The 23,352-nt window shown below is 43.1% G+C and overlaps 1 long non-coding RNA gene across 1 annotated transcript; it reads right to left on the bottom strand.

Annotated features, from left to right (window-relative positions):
• Nucleotides 1-1,613: 1,613 nt before the first annotated feature.
• LOC132661630 (uncharacterized) lies at nucleotides 1,614-21,417 on the bottom strand. Its single transcript, XR_009602322.3, has 4 exons — nucleotides 21,338-21,417; nucleotides 16,559-16,702; nucleotides 3,260-3,494; nucleotides 1,614-2,644 (listed from the first exon to the last, which is right to left on the bottom strand). It is a non-coding gene; the product is annotated as an uncharacterized LOC132661630 (long non-coding RNA).
• Nucleotides 21,418-23,352: the final 1,935 nt, after the last annotated feature.

Raw genomic sequence — 23,352 nt, 5'->3', positions numbered from 1 at the left:
CCTCTCTCATAGGGTCTGAGGTGCTTCTGCTAGAGGTGACCGATCTCTGAGGTCAATGCCAGAGCCTGCTTTACAGCTCGAGGACCATAGGATGAGCAAAGCCAGGTCCTACAGCAGCAATGCGTGAGACTCGGGTGGTGGGCAGGCCCTCACTCCCTCTCCTCTCTGAAGGGTCCTTTTGAGAGGAGATGTTTGGCTGCCCCTGGGTGAGACATGGTAAGAAGTTTGCATTCATGGAAAAAGGAAGGGGAAAAAAAAATCACCAATGCTTTCATACGACCCAGCATGTCACAGTTCCTATTTAAGGGGGAGGACTCATTTTTCCCTAAGCTGAAAATATTTGGGCTAGGAAGTTGAGGCAGAGGGTGTGCGGGGAGAAACTGACTTTCTATCCAGAGCCAGACAGAGATGAGCATATTCAATGAAATATTTGGGGTTCTTATCTGAGGGGGAGTTCTTTAGTTCCAAGCAAAGAAACACCAACATGGGCTAACTTAATCCAAAACTAAATTCAGGGTGCCTGAGTGGCTCAGTCGGGTAAGCGCCTGACTCTCGATTTCAGCTCAGGTCATGACCTCACATTCCTGAGTTTGAGCCCCATGTTGGGCTCTGCACCGACAGCATGGAGCCTGCTTGGGATTCTCTCTCCTTCCCTTTGTGTCTCCTCCTCCTCCATGCTTTCTCCCTCTCTCTCAAAATAAATAAACTGTTTTAAAAAATTAAAAAATACACACACACACACACACACACACACATAGGGTAGCTATGGAATCTGGCTTTGTACAGGACAGGAAGCTGGGAAACCTAGGTCGGAGAAACGAATGGGCTCCCCCTTAGCTAGGGTTCCCTTATGTCGCTTCACACAGGATTTCTCCTCCCCGGAGAGACTTAATCGGCCTTGCTTGGGGACAAACCACTGCTTGACCCGCAGGAGGTCAGGCACCTTGCTTCAGGCTTTGTCAGAAGGGCGAACAGAATGCTGAGCAGGCCGTAAAACAGATGTCTTCCACGGTCTCTGCTTTTTACCATCAGCCTCGTCACTATAATTAGTTCCCTGAGGCTGCCCGGTTTTACGTGCATCCGAGTGGAGTCGACACGTTCCTGTTTTAGAGCATCCTTGGTAAAAGTCGCCCGAGTAAAAAGTGGATCACAATCTTGTCGCCCAAGACGAGATGCCTGCCTCGTCTTGCTGGCCCACCTGGAGAACAGGTGCTTGGGCCTTCCCGACGAGGTCCGCCTACCTCGCCTTGCTGTCTCTTTAATAGCTCCATGCTTGGGGTCGTAGAAGCCTAGGCCTCAAGGCCCCTGGTTACCCGGCCTAACTGTTGCTTAAACAGCAAACTAAAAATAAGTGTGCCCGGGACCGTTCATGCTGGCAGTGACAGTTGGACGGCTACCTCACCACAAAGACACTTGTCATTTGGGGGTTTGGAAAAGGGAAACACTTAAGTGCTAGTTTATCGGCCCAAAGAAGCTATGACAAAAAAAAAGACAAAAAACACAACACCCATCCCACCCACAGACTTCTGGTCAGAGTATCAGCTTACAGGGGCAAGTTTAGCCTGTTATAAATTAAAGGCATAGAGATGTTGCTTTATTTGCACATTTGTGGAGGGAAGAGGGGACAGTGCAATACCGCAGCAGCTGCCTTTTAGAAGTTTCCAGGGAAACTCTGAAAGAGAACAAAAGCGTTTTCTTTTTAAAGTGTCAGAACATTTGCAAACTGCAGAGGGGCAACGAAGAAAAGCCTGCGATGATGTGCAGTGTTCATATTTCGGTGTGGCTCCAGTCCTGGCTTCTAGATGAGGAGGAACGACTCAGGGGTCGGCGGCGCGGTGCCGTCTCTGACCCCTTCCAAGCCAGTCCTGTCTGTCCACACTTGGGAACAGTGCCCGAAATAAAGTAAAACTTTAACAAGGGCTTTTAGCACAAGGACCGTGTGAACGCATCCCATTCAGAGTCCTCGTTTATGCCCTTAACTGGAACGTGTGATGTTTTGGAATTTCCTTGCCACTATCATTCTAATGGCTTTATGATAGTTCATCCAATGGCTGTTCCGTAACCTATGAAAGCAGGCCCCGGCCTTGGACGTGATATCTTACGAGGACTGCCGTGACGGACAACTTTGTACATAAACCGGAGCACCATCTGTCAAAGAAGAGTCCAGCCTCGCCACCTGTCAGGTGTGGGGCTTCCGCACTGTCCCCTCTCTCTCCGTTAAAAGGCACTGCTTACTTGAACGAAGTCTAATGATCCGTTTCGTGGGTTATTCTAACCCAATTTTTCTTCACTCTTGTCCCTCTTCTCATGTCTCGGGAAGTGATTTCTCACATTGTGAGCAAGCGCACTGGCAAGTTAAAAAAGAGGACAAACTTTGGCTTAGGTACCTTTTGCTAAGTAATAGAAAACAGGTGATGCAGGACTGTAAGAGCCAGGGTGAGGTTTATTTAAGAAAATCAGATGGGGCGCCTGGCTGGATGGCTCAGTCAGTTTAAGCGTCTGACTCTCGATTTCCGCTCGGGTCACGATCTCACTGCTCGTGAGATCAAGCCCCACGCTGGGCTCTGTGCTGGCAGCCGGGAGCCTGCTTGGGATTCTCTCTCCCTCTCTCTCTGCTCCGTTTCCACTCATGCTCTCTGTCTCTCTAAAAATAAATAAACAGGGGCGCCTGGGTGGCGCAGTCGGTTAAGCGTCCGACTTCAGCCAGGTCACGATCTCACGGTCCATGAGTTCGAGCCCCGCGTCAGGCTCTGGGCTGATGGCTCAGAGCCTGGAGCCTGTTTCTGATTCTGTGTCTCCCTCTCTCTCTGCCCCTCCCCCGTTCATGCTATGTCTCTCTCTGTCCCAAAAATAAATAAAAAACGTTGAAAAAAAAATTTTTTTAAAATAAATAAACATTCAAAAAAAGGAAAATCAGGTTTAGACACTGCCTTTAACAATATATTAAGTACTCTTGTATTTTCTCCAGATACATTTTATGTTGCTATTGTTTTGTATACTATCATTAGACACAAAGTAATTGCGTGTGTGACAATAGCAGCTGACAACTCTTGTTTTAAGGCAGGGAAAAAAATTTACAAGCCCACATTCTTATTCCTCTGAAAATAGCTCTCTTAAAAGCTCCTGGGGGCCCAGATATTGATATTATTACTCTTTCCTACTTCATTTAAGTAATCACCTAGGCGTGCAATTTTAGAGTATCTACTAGAACAACAATGATCAAAGCAGTAACAGGAACTAACATTAACTGAGCGCTTACCGTATGCCAGGTGCCGGTCTGAGTCTTTGGGTGGATAGACTGATACACTTAATCTTAGCAGAGGGAGGATGTCTAAAATGCAGATCCGGCGGCACTCTTTGAGGAGGTCGCAGCCACGGGAACGGCGGAAGGAGACCACCCCGGCACGAGCGAAGGGCCCCAAGTGTGGAGGCGCATGGCTCTTCTGCTGTGGCTGGGGGTTAGTCACAGAGCGGGAATATGGCATCGAATCCAGCTGGAAGACAGGGACGAGATCCAATCCTTATCTTAAGAAGCCCACACACATTTTCCATTTGGAGGTAGATTGCACACGAAGTGGGGTGTGCTCACAAAGCACAATTGATGCTGTTGAGGCAGTGGATGGTGGTAGCCTGGTGGAGACCATGGAGTGGACAGAAGTAGACTCAGGATGCATTTTTGGAAATGAGATTGACAGTACTTGCTGCTAAATTGCCATAAAGGATGCAGGATAAGGGGGTAACAAAGACCCAGCTCTGGTTTCTTATCTGAGTACGAGGCTAATGGTGCCATATTCTACAATGTGCAAATCTGAGGGAGTAACTGATTCATGGGTAGGGAAATGGAAGGTTCTATTCTTACCTTGTCATTTGCCAAAATTGATACTCTGACCAAAAATAAAGAACACAAAACTGGAAGGTTGAACTTTTTAGTCATTTTTTGTTTAGCAAGAAGAGACCAGGCAGACCTAGGGCTGGGTTCAGACACACCTAACTAGGGTTGCCCTTTTCAGGTTGCATGACCTCAGTCAAATTCCTTGGCCACTCACCACCATTCGATGCTTCACTTTTCTCATCTCTAAAAAGGAATTAATGTCCAGTGTCCCACAGAGCCGTTGATAGATTGTGTGCATGGCTCCTAGCTCAGTTTCTGGCACATAGCAATTCCATTTCTTTCTTTCTATTATTATTAATTTATTTATTTTTAAAAATTTTAAAGTTTATTTATTTATTTATTTAGGGGAGGAGGGAGAAGGAGAGAATGAGGGGGGAGACAGGCAGAGAGAGAAAGAGAGAGAGAGAGAGAGAGAGAATCCCAAGCACGCTCCACGCCATCAGCACAGAGCTGGATGCGGGGCTTGAACTCACAAATCATGAGATCATGACCTAAGCCAAGATCAAGAGTTGGAGGTTTAACTGACTGTGCCACCCAGGCACCCCGATAATTCCATTTCTTAAATGTTAGTTGCAGTCCTTTGAAATAACCTCACAAGATAATGCTGTTATGTGCAATGAATTCTTCCTTGTGGGGTTCCTGTCCATGCCTTAGCCTGGGTGACAGGCTATGACATAGATCAAAAACACCTGAAAGGCAGTGGTGCCCCCAGATGTCTCTCTTACCTGCTGTCTGAAGTTCCACATTTAAGTGTTTCATTCCTTTGGGAAGGCTTGAACTGAAACACCCACCTAATTTTATTATTGTTATTTTTTAATTTGTATTTTAAGTAGGCTCCGTGCCCAACATGGGGCTTGAACTCACAACTCTGAGGTCGAGAGTCACGTGCTCTACCAACTGAGCCAGTCTGGCACCCCAACCCTTACTGAAATACCAATGGCCTTGCAAAAGAGAATCGTTTAAAGGGTATTTGTCAATAATAGAAAGTCACCATAATATAGTGATTAAGCACATGGATGCTGGAGCCAGGCTGCCTGGGTTTGGATCTCATTTTTTGTCACTTATGAGCTGTGTGACCTTGGGCAAGTTACCTGACTTCTTTGTGTCTAAGTTCCCTCACAGGTGAAATTGGGACATTAATGATTCCTACCATATGGAGTCACTAAATGTTTTAATGGAGCTAATGTATATAAAATGATGCCTAGAAAATAGTAACCACTATATAAGTACGTGTTGAATAAAATACAAAGAGTTCAGGTGTTAGCAACAGATGACTTTGAGGAAGCGAGAGAAAGGCAAGGCTGGGGAGGCAAAGGGGGGGCTGAGGTTGCCGGGTCTCTGGAGGAAACAGGAATATGACACCGTGGACAATCATAGCAGAAGGTGACAGCAGACCTTTCTGCTTCTCAGTTTTGTCTTGTCAAGCCCCCAAAGCAAAAATCCCAGCGTGGCCCCAGTCCCAACTACCAGAGCTCAGTTTTTCCCACCTGAGACGCAGCCTTGAATCCAGGGTGCGCTCTGGCAAGATAACATGCTTTTCTGCTGTTTTTGCTTCCATCTGTGGAACTCTCTACCTGGAGACATGTCAAGGTGTCCTCTACCCGCTTGATGTGGCTTGAGTGCGTGCTTTCCTATGGCTTATCAAGGTTTTGACGGAAATCCGGCCATAAGACTATTCCAAAGCTTCAAGCGATGCTCATCATTTCCGATGTTATTTGAAGTGGACTGGGAATGTGTGAGTTTCCTTTCTTGTCCCCTCTTAAAGGAAAATGCTTGGTGGGTTGTTCTACCTAGGTGACAGTTGGTTTTTATCGTTAATCTCCTACTGAGCTAAACTAGGAACAGAGAACATCAGCCTTTTGAGAAAAATAGGGCGGGAAAAAATCGGTTATTGAATTCCCAAACACCCGGACCCGTAGTAGCATCTAAGGAACACCCGTCTGTTTTTTCCAAGGGCAGTGCGAATGTGAAGGAGCTAGATCACTCAGACCCTGCTGCTGGACTGTAAAATGGTACAGCCACTCTGGAAAGCAGTTTGGCTGTTTCTCAAAAAATAAATATATAGGGGAGGGTGGGTGATGGGTATTGAGGAGGGCACCTGTTGGGATGAGCACTGGGTGTTGAATGGAAACCAAGCTGACAGTAAATTTCGTATAAAAAAAAAAAATACGCAACTGCCGTACCACCCAGCGATCGCACTCGTGCCCTCTTATCCCCATGAAATGACAAATTAACTGTCACACGAACACCTGTACTCAAATGTTCATAGCAGTTTTATTGGTAATATCCTCACATTGGAAACAACACAGGTGTCCATTCACGGGTGAATGGTCCAACAAACTGTGGCATCTCCATCCCATGGAGTATTACTTAGCAATACAGAAGGAATGAACTGGAGGCATGCCTCCGAGGTATTACGGGCTCAGTTCCAGACCACTGCAATAAAGTGAGTCAAATGACTATTTTGGTTTCCCAGGGCATGTAAAAGTTATGTTTACATTACACTGCAGTCTATTAAGTGTGCAATAGCATTATGGCTTAATAAAAAAAACAAGGTGTTTACCTTACTCACAAGATAATTTATTGCTAAAACTCACATAATGTTGTGATATTATGCCATAGTTTTTGCAAGGGGTACCACTGGAAGAAACTGAATACGAATGGAAGGGAACTCTCTGCATCCGTTCTTAAAGCTGGATGTGAGTCTACAATTATTTCCAAATAAAAGTTTAATTTAAACCAAGGAGAGAGGAGAAAGACTGTTAACTATCCCCAGACTCACCTTGAACTCTAGTAAGACCTAAATAATGCTTCTCAAGTTTCCCATATTCCACGCTTAAAAGAATTTCTAGTTATAGAAAGACCTAACCAGATCAGAAGTCAGGCAAATGAATGTTTTCCTTGCCACACAGTTATGTCCTCAGTTCACCGACGGTTCCTTATGTCAACTCACTCATTCAATGAGCATGTATAGTGCCACTCCTACGTACCCAGGACTGTACTAGGTGCCGTGGGTCCAGTGAGACAAATAATAGACTGTCTGTACCTGAATGGAGCTTACATTATAGCGAGGAGATGAACAATATATAACACACACATAACGAGACCATTTCAGGGAGTGGTAGGTACTAAGGATCCAGTAATGCAGGCAGTGTTAGCAGATAGAGCCTCTTTTGAGAGGAAAGTCAGGAAAAGCCTACCTATTAAGTGTTTTGATCTGAGACCTAAATGACGGAACAGCGTCCCAGAGCTGGGGAGAAGAGCATTGCTGTATAACCTTTGGAAAGGTCACTCTTGCAGTGTAAAGAATACGTCGAAAGGCAGCAAGAATAGAAGTGAGGAGACCACTTCACAGGCCATTTCTGTGATGGTTCCCTCAACTAAGGTTTAGCGGTGGAGACAATGGTGCCGCTTTCTGGGATGAGAAAGACTGTGGGGGAAGGAAGGAATCGGTTTGGTTGGAAGAAAGAAATCAAGAGTTCTGTCTGGTCATGCTCATTTTGATATGTCTGATAGACATGTGCATTGGGTCACAAACATTGTTCAGCCTCCTTCTTTTCCTCAGTCCCAGTCTGTGCTCCATCAGCTCTGTGCATTTCCCCACGTCCAGACTTTAATGGCATATCACCCTGCAAGGTGGCTTCCCACATGGCGGCAAGGGTTGAGATTACACATACCAGAAGTATGGAGTTAGCAACCTGAGGGTGGACCGTGAACAAAGGGAAATGGGGCTAAAAAGGAACCCGACAAAGTCTTCATGTTTCCTCCTCCTATGGACAACTCAAGGATATAATAGCCTCAAGCAGCTCTTCCAGAGAAGTCCCATATGTTGAGCGAACACAACTTCTGAGTGACCTCCTGGGTCTCTTGGCAGCCTTCTAAGGTGGAAGCCAGAATGATAATGCTGCTCAGCACATCGTATCACACCTCTGCCTCCTTTCTTTTTTTTCTCCTACACTCAACACCAAGGACTTGCACATCCTGATTAAAACTTCAGGATCCTTAATCCTTGCCTTGGGCTCTGTTTTACAGAGGACTCAATTAAGACAACCTCCAAACGGAGATGTTAATTAAGAAGTGAAAAGTCTAGAGCGCAGGAAGGAAGTCAGGATTGGAACTACTAACTTCCAAAACTACTAACTTGGGAAACATCAGAAGTTGTATAGTACTTAGGGCCAGAGGACTAATGCAGTCACATTGAAAGAGGGTGTGGATGGAAATATGGGTCAAAGAACAACCCTGAGACACTGAAACCTGATGTTCGGGCGGGGGGGTGGCCGATCCAGCTGAGGAGAATTGAGAAAAAATAGCGAGGTAGAAGAAAATCTGAGGATGTGTAGTCAATCGAGGCGAAGGAAGGAGAGCATGTTGCAAGAAAAATGGGAATAAACAGGTGGGTCAAAACTAGTTGAGAGGTCTAGAAATATGAGAGACACTGGGTTAGGCAACAGAGAAATGAGAGCCTTGAGGAGAGCAGTTTCAGTAAGGAAGTAGGATTGGAGTAGGTTGAGGAGAAAAAGGGAGATGAGGAAGTGGAAGTAGCTTAACAACATAGACAAGTCTTTGAAGAAATTTAAATGGAAATGGGGAAGAAATAAAGTGGGTTACAGCAGGGCATCTGTTTGCTGGGCATGATAGCTGGAAAATGTGCGTGGGAGAAGCATAGCGATCGGTCGTCAAGAGACCTAAGTTCTAGTCCTTTTACTTCCATGAACCAGTGAAGGGGGCTCTAGGTAAATCAGTTCCCTCCCTGGGCATTAATTTCCCTCATTTGCCAAATCAGTTATCTCTCGGATTCCTTCCAGCTCGGAGGAACTATGTCCTGTGGAGACGGTGAAGCTGGCAGAGAAGGGAAGTAGGGTCCTCAAGATGACGGGGAGGGGAAGGATTAAACAAGATGGTGCATGCAAAGCACTTAGCAATGTGCCTGACTAATAGTAAGAACACAACATGCTTCATTTATTACTAGACGTAATAGAATAGTATCAGTAGCAGAAACTTGCAGAACATTGTGGTGCAGTGTTCTACTTACACACAAGAAAGTGCTGTTTGTATAAAAAAAAGGAAGGAGAAGGGAGAATGGACCAGACAGTGTCTGGCGAGGCAGTGAGGACCACGCTAGAAGCAGCCGGCGGAATCAGTTGTGGTATAGCCTTTATGACAGTGGCTCAGAGCTGGTGGCTTAGGTGACGGGAGGCTCCACCGAAATGGAAAGACATTCTACTTTAAAACACGCTTTGTATTTCATATAAAAAGTAACGTAGGGGTACAAAGAGCCAAGAATAGCCAAGACAACCTCAAAGAAGAACAAAGCTGGAAGACGTACTCAACTAGATATGAAGAAGTTTTTAAAGGCACAGTACTGAAGACAGTGTGGCGTTGGCACAACAATAGACAAATGGGCAGAAAAGAGTCTAGAAACAGAGCCATGCACACATAGGCACTTGATTTATAAGAAAGGCAGCACCTCAGAGTAGTGGAGAAAGGACAGTCTTATCAATAAATGGTCCTGGGTCAAATGGATATCCAGATGGAGAAATAAGAATAAAATTCAACTCCTACCTCATACCAGGAAAAAAAAAATCAATCCTCTGTGGTCTGTAGATTGTAGGTGAAAACTTCTAGTGATAGCATAGGAGAATAACTCTCAAATACCCATAAACAGGACACAAAAATACTAACCATAAAGAAGTGCATCTATGTATTGCATTTTATTAAAGTTAAAAATGTTAGTTCATCCAAAGATACCATTAAGAAGGTAAAAAAAAAAGCCAAGTTACAGAGTGAGAAAGATATTCTGATAACTGATAAAAGGCTCACATTCACTGTATACAAAGAATTCTTGCAGAAGAAAAGAAAGCTACCTCATTTGAAAATAAACAGGCAAAAGACATCAATAGGTACCTCACAAAAATAGAATGGCCAATAAACACATGAAATGGTGCTCAATTAGTCACATGAGGGAAAAACAAATGAAAATCATATCACTAAACACCCACCTGAATGAAAATGAATATAATTAAAATGACAAATAATACCAAGTGTTGGTGAGGATGTGGAACAGCCAGAAAAAGTACCCTGCCAGTGGGAATCTACAATGATACAGCCATTTAGGGAAAAGTTTGACGTATCTACTAAATGTAAATGTGACAAAATCCATCAAATCTATTCCTGGATATTTATCCAGCAGAAATGAGGGTTTATATTCATCAAAGACCTGCACAAAAACATTCTTTGTAACATTATTCATAACACTCTCAAGATAGAAACAACCCAGATATTCATCAAGAATGGGACAAATAAGACACTGTGGTATAGTCATTGAATGGAATACTCTACACAATGAAGATAAATTAACCATCACTATACTCAACATTGAGGAATCTCACACATACAGTGTGGAATGAAAGAAGCTATTTACAGAAGCCTACATTTTGTCTGACTTCATTTATATCAAGTTCAAAACCTGGAAAAATTCATCTCCAATGTTGCCAGTTAGAATAGTGATCCCCTTAAAGAAGAAGGAGGTAGTAGTGGGAAGGGTGTGAGGTGAACTCCGGGTGCTACTAAGTTCCATTTCTCGACCTAGAAGGTGGATGCCAGGATGTGTTTTCTTTGCAATAATCCATCAATAACTCACTTAAAGTTCGTGCACCTTCCTGTATGCATGCTCTACTTAAAACAGATGGTTTATCTATAGAAATGAAATTCGAGGGGTAACACTCATTTTAACAAATGACAAAATGTTTCTCCCCTCCTTGTTGCCAACATTACTCCCCCAGCCACATTCCCCACTGCATGAACTTGTTGTTCTCACCAAATGAGTCAGTCACAATGGAAAAAATTTAATGGACTTTTACAGATTCTTTTTTCAGTGTAATGTCTTCCTTGTAAGGTCTTTAAAAAACACGACCTTCAAATAAAACCACCAGACCTCACCCTCCCTCACTTTATGGGTATGAATGCTGAAATGCTGGGTCCAAGAACAATACTCATCCTGGGATCAGAAGGTGAATGTAGATCCGAAATGTATGCATTCATTCACCTGATAATATTCCCCCCTTCGCTGGTTCATGGAAGTAAAAGGACTGGAACTTAGGTCTCTCGACGACCGATCACTATGCTTCTCCCACGCACATTTTCCAGCTGTCATTCATTCACCTGATAATATTCATTCACCTGCTGTAACTCAGATATTATTCTAGGCACTGCAGATACAACAGTGAACAACAGAAAACATCCTATTGTGGTAGAGATAGAAAATGCACACGAAAACAAGCAAATCCCATGCAGAGAAACAAGGCAGGGGAGCATGGGATAGCAGGAACCAGGGGTAAGGTTTTGCCACGTGTGGAGGGTGGTTAGGGAAGTTCTCGCCCAAAGGTGAGAGATCTGAAGGAGAAGAGGAGCGACCATGTGGGTGTCTGGGAGAAAGGTGCCCGGTGCAGAGGGAGCCTCAGATGAGGGCAACGGCCAGGGGGCCAGTGGGACAGGAGGGGAGTGAGCAAAGACCAGATCAAAGATGGGAGTCTAAGATCACGAGGCTTCCTCGGCCAGTCTAAGGGCTTTGGGCTTCCCCTCTGAGTGAGATGGGAGCCCGTGGAGTGTTTTCAGTAGAAATAATGACCTGATTTGACTTAAATTTTAAGAGTCACTCAGGGTGTTGGGAAAGAATAGACAGAAAAGCAGTAAGGGCAAAACAAGTGATTCTGTGACACAGGTGAGAAGCGATGGTTCCTTGGACCAGCTGTGCAGACAGTGAGAACTGGATATATTTTATGGTAGAGATAAACAGGGTTTACCATTTGGGTTATGAGACAGAGAGAGGCCAAGGGTTTTGTCCTGAGCAGCTGGAAGAACAGATTTCTCGTCCACCAACATGTGGGTGGAATGGGTGTGAGTAGAAGGTTCTGAAATACTGTTTGCGCATGTTAGTTTGGGACGTCTATTAGCCATCCAAGGGGAGATTGCAAGGACGCAGTGGGAGATAATGAGGCTGGAACTCGAAGAAGAAGTTGGGACTGAACATGTAACTTTGGGTGTTGGTGTATAAAGCCACAAGGCTGAATGAGATCACCTAGGGAGAGGATATAGGCAGAAAAGAGAAGTTGTCCAAGGAATGGCCCTCTGAGATCAGCCCTGCCCTAAATTCTGCTTCCGCTGCAGGAAGGCGATATATCCTCATGCTGGAAGAATTGGCCTCATTTCGCCTTGTGCCAGATGGCTGATTCACACTACAGGTGTGAGGATAAATGCAGCAATACAGTGTCCTGGAAATTAGAACCCAAAGGAGACCAACCAGTTAAAATTAAAATTTCTAGTTAAAATTTCTCGTCTCCCTGACCCCAGTTCAGTTGGGGTTTGAACTAGCAGCCTAGAGGCAAGCTTCTCCATCCTAGTACAGGTTTGCCAACCGCCCATGGCCTTCTCCTCTGGGGTTCTCTACGCCTGTCTCCAGGTCCCGCCCAGGGTATTCTTCTCACCCAGAAGAATGCCTAGTCCCTGGCCAAGCAGGACATCCTTTCACACTGAGCTGGAGACTGAGGGCTGGAGAAAGGGGCCCTCCAAGGCAGCAGGGGCTTGGATGGGAGCCATCCTACACATTTTACCCATTAGTTGCAAATCCTTTCATAATGTTTTCCATTCCCCTTATAATGAGTCATCAAATGAACAGGGCCTCTGCTAGAAAGTTCATAAGAACCTTACAGGATTTGATGGTTTGAGCAAAGAGAAGAAATGGCTGATGGTAGCCTTGCAAGGCTGCAGTCAGAACCTCTTTTCAGGGTTGCTCTTTATTTCTAAAACTAGATTACAAGGGAGATAAATGAAGAAGAGTGTTGAGGAAGCAGCTCTCCGAGTGCTTCCTCAGCTTCCCCGCTTCCTCAGCTTTGGTGTCACCACTCAGGCTCCCTAGGACTTATCGGAGGGAATTCCAGCCAAGAAAAACACCCACGGAGAGGAGAAAAGGTGGAAAAACAATAGCAGCAGAGATGGTGTTTATTGATGGAAACTTTCCGGCGCCCCACCTCACTTTCCAGAGACGCCATTTTTTTCCCATCTTAGCTGTCATTCTTTAAAATGATTCTAACATAGACTTGGTTGGCCTGCCCACTCCTGCCCTCTCTTAGCTTGATTCTCTTTTTCCTTTTGTCTTCCTCTTTGTGGTAAAGGAGCAGTGGACAGACATAGCTGTTCCACAGCTTTTGAAGTCCCAGTTGGCGGGTGCCTGTCCCAAGGCCTCCCACTCTCCTTTTCTCTCACATTCACCAGAGACTCTACTCTTTCGCTTTTCTACCCAAGAGGGAAGGTGGGCCAAGCAGCCCACTACTTGAAAGCAGAGGCAGTGTTTATGTAGCTGGTGCCCAGCTGTTTCAGGATGGGGTTCCCTCCGAGTCAGCTCTGGGAACTCAGCACACAGTAATAAAAACTGAGGAGTTTGTGATCCCTGGAGAGTTGGAAAGACAAAACCCATTTTCTCTTATATTCAGTCAGGGTCCTGGAATACAAAAGTGAATTACAGTTTACTCTCTGCTTCTCGTAACTGGGAAGAAAGGAAATATTTTTGATGTGTCCAAACTCCACATGCAAACATTTCTGGAAGTCAGTGGAAAGGGTGCCTTTGTTGGCCCTTCTCCACGAAATGGTTCCTACTATGTATCAGGGGGAATTCTTAGCAGAATCCACAGAGGCAAGCATTAAAAACAATCTTTTGTGCTAAACAAAAATTTGCTAAAGACATTGATATTACTAGGTACCCTTTCTACTCCGAAGAGCTACCTCACGGTTCAGGCATCCAAAATTTTCATTCCTCATTTATTCATTCAGCATCTTTTTATTGAATGACTACTAGCCCAGGTTTGGTGCTGGGTGCCTCAGAAAAAATGGAGAACAAGGCAGATGAGCCTTACAGTAAAAATGATGGGAGAGGCAAAGAAAATAAACACATCCAAATTATTACACATTTTAGTAAGTGTTATGAGGTATCTGTGGGCTCCTAGCCCAGAGGGTGAGGTTTGATGAATTACAGGCTAAACATAGAAATAAATGTGACTTGCATTAATGACTTGCTTTTACATGTAACTTAGGAAATATTCTTTGGAGAGTCACAACAGGATTTGAAAATGGAATCGCTTGCCCCAGAACTATAACATCAGCATTATCCATGATCTCACGAAGGCAGATCACATCTCCTAAAATGCCTTTCATGTGATGTGGCTTTGCCTCTGTGAGGGAGAGAAATCAAAGAAACAGCCCAATTGCCCCAACGACAGACTCTACTGGTTGTCTACCCAACAGCTGTCTATCCAACTCGCCCGCCTTTTTTTCCGTGATCTTGTGTAACGTCTGCAGAGGTCTTTGTGACATTGTTCCCGAGACAATGGTCTAAAATTCACTATTGGGAACTTGTTTGGGAAAAAAGTGGATAATGTCATCTCCTTAAGAGAGGTGGTATTATGGAGGTCCAAAGGAAGCAATGTAGTTTGACACTTTCTCTTCTTATATTGCTTTCCTGGACTTAGCAAATGAAAGCTATACCATAGCCCTCTGCTGGTCCTTATTTTAGCTCTCTGTTTTAGTTCTAGGGAGGGCTCTATAGTTGACCCAACTTGATACAAATCTCATCAGCACAGGACTTGTTGACCCACTCCAATTCTTTCTCTTTCTTCTATATCACCACTGACAAATGTGGACTCGTATGGGTGGTGCTTCCCCAAGAACACACATCAAGCTGAGCATAAGGGGGATGCCTCGGTGACTGGGTCATGTTTGTAAGGTTAGTTCCTGAATTGGTTTTCAGTCTTTTCACTTCTCCTCTCATCTCATCTTGATGGTGCCCTTACCACCTTTGCTGCCTACTAGTCCCATCCTGGAAAACTCCCTATCAATTAATTTGGTCCTCAGCCCGCCTGCTCCACATCTCATACTTGGACTAACACTCTCCCTTGTGAACTAGTGTTATAGCCTTTTGTTCTGAGCTGCCAGCATCCTTTGTTAGGGAGAAACCACTCCTCTCCTCTCCTCTCCTCTCCTCTCCTCTCCTCTCCTCTCGTCTCTGTCTCTGTCTCTGTCTCTGTCTCTGTCTCTCTTCCTTTAGGTACTATGTCACATGGTCTAGTCTATATCCAGCACAAGAGTGGGAGTGAGGACAATCATGCAATTTAAAATCGAATCTGACTCTAAAACTTAACCAATAAATAATCCTATTGGTGAAAACTGGGTAGAAATAGTGAGGACATGTTTGGGCTGTTAAGCTCTGTGGTTGAAAGAAATGAGGAAAAAACCAACTGAGCAGTGTAGGTAATACAATAGCCAGTGGCCAGTCCCCTTGGAAAGGCCAATGGGCCTGGTTCTCCACTGTGAAGTAACTTGGTCTTGATATAATCATCTCTTTGTGTTTCCTGAGCAGCTATAATCATATCTAGAACTGCTGCTGAATCCAATACTTCTGGGGATGAGCCCAGGTTTGAATAACAGCTATCATATAAAGAATGAAGTTATTATGCAGCTAGATGGCCTCCTAGATTAGACTGTCATCAAAAGAACTTTTTTTCTGGACACAGGCAGTGTTACCCTTTAGGAAAACCCGATATGAAATATTACGTAAACTGGAAAGTGACTATCTGCTTTTTAAAAGGAGTACCATATAATTCTTTTAAACCTGGAACAAAAATATTGCCTGCTGGAACACATTATTTTTCACACACACACACACACACACACACACACACACACGGAGAATAACTCCAAAATAAACAAACAAAACCAAATGAGTGACTCCACTTATGGGAAGGTAGAGTAGATAAAGTTTTCCGTATTCTTCCTTGGAGGAACAACTGAAAAATACAACTAAAAACCCTGGACATTATATATTAAAGAAATGTAAGGAGACGCTAAAACGGGAGAGAAGAAGGTATATTGTCTAGGAACATTGGGACCCATGGGCAAACAAAGCATTGATGAGTTTTCATCTCATATATCCCAGCCTTGGAGCTGAAGAAACTGGCAACCTGGAAACACCAACAGGTGCAACCACACACACACACACACACACACACCCCAAAAGTCTACTCCCTCTGGCCAAAGTTGTAGGAAATGCGTAGCCTAGCAAGATAGAACACTTTTAGGTAATAACTTCTCTACTCTAGACAAACACCACCAAAAAAACTATGACCCCACTCCCACTCAGCAAAGACCTGGTGGAAAGCTTAGACTCCACCTTCACCAGGCTGGAGCAAGCCCCCTAACATTACACCCCTACTTCCCCGATTCCCTCTCAGGGTGGTGTTAAAAAAAGTTAAGTAGGGAGCTAGGACTTTCATCCTGCCAGGTGGTAATTAGAAGCCCCATTCCAGTATTAGTGAAGACCAAGGAAACCTAGACTTCCATCCCCACTCAGCAATAATGAGGTGCCACCACCAGGCCCCCAAACAGGAGTGGTGGTAGAGGAAGCTTAGTGAAGAATCAGTACCACTGTGGCAGAGTGTGGCCACTCTTCCAATGGTACCAGTGAAGGCTACGTGGGAAACAGTAATGAGACACTCATCTTCCTCCAGGGAGATACCAGTGGAGGGGCACCCACCTCTGGCCAGCAATAACGAGGAGTCCCCCTTGGGTATCAACAGAGGTCAAGTGGGAAACATGGCAGTAATTAGGCAGTGGACTTACCCCCTTCTCCTGCCAGAGAGATGTCAGCAGAAGCCAGCCAAAACAGAAGGCTTCGATAAGACTCAGAGTCTTATTGAATCATTAAGATTCAAATGCCTAGGTTCCAATTCCAATCATTCATCATACCAGGAACCAGGAAGATCTCTGAAAGAAAAAAGAAAATCAATAAATACCTTCACCTGGATGGCAGAAATGTAAGAATTATCTGACAAATGTTATATGGCAGTCCTCAGAAAAATGCTTCAAGGAGCAATTAGGAACATATCTGAAACAAATGAGACTATTGAGTAGCTCAGCAAAGTCTCAGCAAATAAATGCAACATATAAAGAATCGAATGGAAATTTTAGAACTGAAACATATGAGTGAAATAAAGGCTCAGTGGATGGGCTCAACAGGAGAATGGGGAGGACAAAAGAATCAATGAACCGGAGGATGAAACAATAGAAATTACCCAACCTGAGCAACAGAGAGACATATGCTGGGAAAAGTAAAACCAGAAATGAACAGAGCCTCAGGGTCAGTGAGACTGTAACAAAAGATTTAACATTCATGTCATCAGAGGCCCAGAAGAATAGAAAGAGGGCAGGGCTAAAAAGAAGTACCAGAGGTTGGAAACTTCCCAAATTTGGCAGAAACTACAAATCCACATGTTTAAGAAGCTGAGAAAACTCTCAAGCAAAGATTACTCAACTAAAGCCACCCTAAGATACACCACAGTCAAACTTCTGAAAACCAAAGATAAAGAATCTTGCAAGCAGTGAGACAGAAGCAGTGCCTTACCTGTAAGGGGAAAACAATTCAAATGACAGTGGATTTCTCAGAGGAAACTGCGGAGGCCAAAGTGAAGCAACACATTTTCCAAGTGCTCAAAGAAAAGAATTGTTAACACAAAATCTTATTATATTCAGTGAAGATACCATTCGGTAACAAAGAGGAAATCAGTATATCCTCAGATAAAGGAAAGCAAGAGAACCTGTCAACCAGCCTTACCTTAAAAGAATTGCTAAAGGAATTTCTGTAAACAGAATAGAAGTGGCAAAAGAAGGAATCTTGGAACACCAGAGAAGAAGATGAATGGACATGGGAGGCACACATATGAGTAAACACAATAGACTTGCCTTCTCCATTAGAGATTTCTAAATTATGTTCGATAGTTGCAGCAAAAATTTTAACATTGTTTGATATGGTTCTCAACCTATCTAGAGGAAATATTTAAGACAATTATAAATGGAGAATGGTAAAGAAAAATAAAGAGTAATAAAGTGGCCATACGTCACACAAACTAGTAAATGTTGATGTCAGTAGACGGAGATAAACTATGCATATACAATGTGATACCTAGAGCAACCCACAAAAATACTACTATCCAAAGAAATGCACTCAAAAAGACTACAGATAAATACAAATGGAGTTCTAAAAAATGTTCAAGTGACCCCCAGGAAGGTAAGAAAGCAAAAACAGGGAGGTGAAAAACAGAGTAAAGGAACAGACAAGGCACATAACGGCAGACTTAAGCCCTGAGATATAAATAATTATAGTAAGTGTAAGTGGTCTACATATGCCAATTAAAAGGCAAAAAGTGGCAAAGTGGATTTAAAAACATGACCCAACTATAAGCAGGCTATAAAAATCTCCAAATATAATGATGTAGGCAAGTTGAGAACAAAAGAATAAATGGGTAGACCATGAAAACATTAATCACATGAAAGAGTGACCACATTAGTATGAATTCAAGTAGACTTCACTGCAAAGAATATTACTAGAGCCAGAGAAGGACATTCTATTGATAAGAGAGTCAATCTACAAGAAGACATAGCAATCCTAAATGTGTGTGCACCAACCAACAGAGCAGCAAAATATGTGAAGCAAAACCGATGCGATTGGGAGGACAAAAAACCAAATCCATTGTTATTCCGGGATACTTCAACATCCCTTGTTCAATAATCAACAGAATACCTGGAGAGCAAATTGGCAAAGATGTAGGATTCAACAGAAGTTTCTTTTTTTTTTTTAATTTTTTTTTTAACATTTATTTATTTTTGAGACCGAGAGAGACAGAGCATGAACAGGGGAGGGTCAGAGAGAGGGAGGCACAGAATCTGAAACAGGCTCCAGGCTCTGAGCTGTCAGCACAGAGCCCGACGCGGGGCTCGAACTCACGGACCGTGAGATCATGACCTGAGCCGAAGTCGGACTCAACGGAAGTTTCAACCAATAGGATCTGACTGCCATTTAGAGAGCACTCCACCCAACGATAGCAGAAAATATATTCTTTTCAAGCGTCTAAGGAGCATATAGCAAGATAAACCACATCCTAGTCTATTAAACCGAAACAAAATAAACTCTCAAAAGTCCTTGTTAAAAGGATGAAAATATAAACTACGGAGTGGGAGGAAATATTTGTAAATTATCTATTTGTGATATAATTTGGATCCAAAATATATAAAGAATTCTCAAACTTACTATAAACTGGCCAAAAAAGCCAATTTAAAAATGGGCAATATATTTGAACAGACAACTTGGCAAATAAAATATCAGATGCCAAATAAGCACATGAAAAAGTTCTCAATACTATTAGTCACTAGAGAAACGCAAATTAAATTATATAGAAATATCACTTACACACATATTCGAAAGGCGAAAGTGAAAGCTGTCTGGCCGTACCAAGTGTTGGCGAGGATGCAGAAAACCTAGAACTCTCACACCGGACTGGTGGGAATGCAAAGTGGCACAAACATTTTGGAAGACAGGTTCAACTGTTTGCTAAAAAAGTTAAACACACGCCTAACATGTGATTCAGCCATTCTGTTCCTGGGTATTTACCCAAGATAAATGAAAGTGCCTAAGCATACAAAGACCTGTTTATGAATGCCCATAGCAGCTTTATTTTTAATAACCCCAAAGTGGAAACAATCCAAATGTCCATCAACAGGTAAATGGGCGAACTGTTATCAAGTGATCACACAGCAACAAAAAGGAGTAAAATATTGATGCACATTTCAAATGGATTGATATCAAAATGATTTTGCTGCATAAAATAAGCCAGCCAAGCAAGAATTTATAATGTATGGTTCTATTTATATAAAATCCTAGAAAATGCAAAAGCAGACCAGTGCTTGTCTGGGGATTGGGGTGAGGGACAGATGGGGAGAGATGGGAAGGAGGGATTACAAAGGAACATAAGCAAATTGGCAGGTGATGAATATGTTCTTTATCTTGATGGGAGGGATGGTTTCATGGGTCTGTACATATGTCAAAGTTTATCGTACTATATGCTTTAAATGTGCACGGTTCATTACAGGACAATTATAAAAAATACACCTGTTAAAACAAAGTCTATGCTAATAAAAGTTTGACCGTTGGTCACAATTATTACAGAACTCTTTACCTCAAGTAGTATTTGTTGAGCATATATCTAATGCAATCAGTTATAATCAAACCACAAAATAACAGTAATGTAAAAAAATCTCTTCCAAAGTCATCAAAATTAATTGCAACATTTGACTGGTTTGAAGGAGTTCAGACAATTATCAAAAGATAATTCAAAAATACTCTTTTCTAAGAAAGCATAGGGAGTTTTAATTTGGGGATATAATGGTTATTGCAAATTTGTTATAATGAAAGAGGATAAATAGAAACAATTTTTTAATGAGGGAATGAAGGCTCCAAAATTATAACTCTCTATTTAAAATAGTCTTTGGCTTACAAACCCTTTAACTGCACTCAACCTTTGAGATAAATACTTACCCCATAAAGTAAAAGGATACGTAGAACAAGGTGGTCAAACTGACCCAGAGCAGCAGCCAATGTCAATTAACATTATTGAAAATGTTTGTGCAGTTTTTTTCAAAGCTGTTGTCCTTTCCTTAGTTAAAACTTTATTTTTTTAAAAATTCATTCACTAGATCCCAAAGTCCTACCCTATGAGTAGGTGGATTTATTCATGCAGGTACTGAGTTGCTTGTGAAATCTGCCCTGCTTGCTCACACCATAATAAGGTTTTTCCGAGGTCATATTATTACCTCTAATAACAGCATCAATACAATTTATAATGCTGATTTTTCTTCATGCTGAAGCACTGCATGTGTAGCCCTGAAACTGTGCACTGGCTGATTTTACCTGGTTCCGCCTGGGTTTTTTAATCAGCTAAGAGAGAAGGGTTTTCTCTAAATCCATAGCTATTACAAGATAAACCACGCCTAGCTCTGTGGGTAGTGTCATTGACTTACTATGCAGCAGTGATAAGCAGATGAACATTCCTCCAGACCCAGTCTAAAGCACAGGCAACTAAATCTTAAACTAAGATAGTATCTATGGAAAGAAAGAGGGTGGATCCTTATTGTAGTGTGGAAACAAAAGCAGAAGTTGACTCACTCGAGTGTGCTCATCCTCTAGACATGCTAGGACCTCAGAGCCTGGTAGAGGAAAAGAGAAGAAATCTGGGAACTGCCAGGCTCAAGACGAGGGCACCAAGATTGTAAAATAGGACTGGCCCTTAATGGGGTCCTGGAGCAGCCATCGACATAATATCAGGTGAAAAAGATGTGGCATAGGGCAGCATCTATATCTACGTGGAAGCCTTGGGGCAGAAACAGCTGCCCCAGAAACTAGGGTCTGTGGGCCTGATCTGGCTTGTCATCTGTTTTTGTAAATAAAGTTTTATTAGGACATGTCTGTTCATGCTACAGTGGTAGAATTGATACACTGTAGAGTTTACAAAGCCAAAACGTTTTATATCTGGCCCTTTAACAGAAAATGTTTGGTAACTCCTGTCCTACTGGAGGATGAGGGTTGGAGTCAGAATTGTGGTCCCAGCTGCCATGTTTGGTTTGAAGACACATCCTAGGTGTGGGCTGAGGGAAAAGAGGGAAAAGATAAGGTATAGGCTGGATGTCAAAACCATAACTGAATGCTCTAGAGTTCAGTACCTCAGGTACAGGCAGAAACCAAGGCAAAATTTCATTCCTATTGACAGGACAAACACGGTGGGAATCAAGTCAAGAATGAGGTTCGGTAGAATTGTGGGATTCAAGCTTACCTCAGTTATGGAAAATACCAAGTCTAGGACAGTGAGTCCAATTTTAGTGACCGGCTGGTGGTTGTGAACCAATGGTCAGTTTTAAGTGCTCAACGCTCACCAGAGCTGGAAGGCAGAGGCTGCCGCAGAAAGAAGGAACTATCAAGTCCAAATAATTTGGATCTTTCTTCTAGAAAATAGGCGTATGGTGTCATCCTCTCTATTTCCTCTTAAGTATGGTAGCTTGTCACCTCATCAACCCAAGGTGATGAGATTGAAATGTCTCCTGGGTCGGGTAACCAGGTTTAGCAAATAAAAATACAGGACGCTGAGTTTAACTTGAATTTCAGATAAACAATGAAAACGATTTAATATTAGTATGTCTGGCACATAGCATTTGACACATTTATGATAAAAATTCTTTATTTGGAATTTAAATTTAACCGGAATCCTGCATTTTGTCTGGTAACCTCATTCCTAGGACACTGGCCACCTTTGTTATAAATCGTGACTAAACAAACAATGTTTTGACTTCTGGGACAGCAAGAAATTTCTAGTCCTTTGGTTTCTCTTCTAGTCTTTTTTTTTTTTCCCCCTTCTCCCTCTCTCCACGTACAGACTTCTTCTTTCTCACCTCTTTCCAGTTCCTCTCTATGACTTCCTTTCAAGGGCTGTCTGGCAGAAAGGACCAATGACATGTACCCACACTTCCAAGAATTATAATATGGCTTCAACTGCCATTGATTAAGCCAAAAACAAGGCTGAAAACTGAGAAAGAAGAAGTCAATCTTCTTAATGTGACTCACAGGAAGGAAACCTGGTGAGCAGACAGTTGGATGATAGGCTTCTGACTCACAGAAAATTTCTTTGCTAAAGATTTGTAGACATCTATCACCGTTAGTTTGCCATTGACAAACCACTAACATTTCCCTAGGAGCACACAGAGCCTTGGTTTGAAAAAAACAAAACAAAACAAAACAGAAACACCTGGGTTTAGATTAACTGCTGGGCACTCGACGGTTCCAAACATTGGATTAAAGTGGGCATTCGGGGTATTTACAGAAAGCCTCAGGTAAAAAACAGAAGGCTCCAGGAGGGCCACGCTCAGGCTCGTGGTTTTAAAGCATTACGCCAGCGTTGTGCTCGGTGAAGATGTTCTTAGGAGAGATTCAGGAGAAGTCATGTCTGTGTGACTTGTCCCATGCTGCAGTCAGTGGAGAAGCCTCACCTCCAGTGAAGAGGATGTGGGCTGAGATTATTATTAGTCTCAGTGCTGGCTTTAAGAGCTTGGGTATTTTGTAAGATATGTCCAAAAGATTAAACTGGTGTGATTTTGCCATCCCCCCCATCGATCATCTCTCTAGCAACACTTTCACACGGTAGTGGTGTTGGAGGTGCCCGTTTGGGCCTCCCTTCAAGAAAGCACTGGCCGTTCAGCTGTAAGGTGTGCAGTCAGCTTACGGCCTCCAGATATTAGCACCTTAGCCTCTGCTTCGTCTTTTGAGCTGGGGCAGCCCCCAGCTAATGGCTGAGCCACAGCCAGTGATAGGCCTGGCCGTTTCTTTTCAATGTGAGATTCCTCTACTGAGTGATCTGTGTTCTGGAATCCCCCACTGCACTGGCCAAAGCTTAGAGCGGTCTGAGGCTGTCCCTGTCCAATCTTGTTTTCTCCATCTTCTATCTTCACAAGTGTCACTCCCTGATAAATCTCTTACATTCTTAATTCTGTCCTAAGTGTCTGCTTCTTGGGGCGCACTTGACACAGCCATCAGGGCC

Source organism: Panthera onca, chromosome D1 (genome assembly GCF_046562875.1).
Source record: "Panthera onca isolate mPanOnc1 chromosome D1, mPanOnc1 haplotype 2, whole genome shotgun sequence".
NCBI lineage: Eukaryota > Metazoa > Chordata > Mammalia > Carnivora > Felidae > Panthera > Panthera onca.
Note: the sequence above shows the minus strand (reverse complement) of the source record. Positions and strands in the feature narration are given on the sequence as shown.